Genomic DNA, 818 nt, shown 5'->3' with positions numbered 1-818 from the left:
TAAGCACATCCCTCCTTTCATCTCCATCACAACTTTTTGCAAGTCCTCAAAAACATACTACACCCTACAGGTCTCAATAAGTTAAAGCCACACTGTGCAATACATTTTTTTCATGATTGTACACATAATTTAGTGAGAACCCTCTATGTACTTTTCTAATTTGGGAATGAGAGACATGACAATAGAGGAAAAGTAAGATAAATTCAATTTAATTAGCTATTATAATATTTAAAAACATTTTCAGCTCTAACTCATAGCCTCACTTACTATTATTTTAATCATTTTTTGATTACTTCATTAATCCCCTAAATTATAACAGGTGCATTAAATACAAAAGCAAAAATTTTGGTTTGGTTTTGACACTCATGTGTGAGGATGCACAATATGGGCAAATAGAGAGATTGGAATTAATACCCATTACCCATTTTGTTAAATTAAGATGGTTTTCCCAAACTGATTCTCGCAATTCATATTCCATTCAACAACAAGAAACATGTGACAATTCCCTTTGTTTTCCTCATTAATAACTTTTGTTTCTATTTTACTTTACAACAAAGGTTGATTTTTCATAAATCTACTGTAGATACAAAGATACGTTAAAATACTTCTATCTTTATGCATTGATATATACACACACACATCTGTTACACAGGTTGTAATGATAATTTATAACTTCTGTAACTATGATTTACTAAATTATTTAAAAAATAGACAGCTTATGCCTGGAATCTTGGTTACTCAGGAGGATGAGATCTGACGATCCTGATTTGAAGCCATCTTGGGCAAGTAAGTCCATGAGACTATTATCTCCAAACGAA

Source organism: Dipodomys spectabilis, unplaced genomic scaffold (genome assembly GCF_019054845.1).
Source record: "Dipodomys spectabilis isolate Male_0828 unplaced genomic scaffold, ASM1905484v1 ptg000556l, whole genome shotgun sequence".
Taxonomy (NCBI): Eukaryota; Metazoa; Chordata; class Mammalia; order Rodentia; family Heteromyidae; genus Dipodomys; species Dipodomys spectabilis.
The sequence above is the reverse complement of the archived record's forward strand: the minus strand, read 5'-3'. Positions refer to the sequence as shown.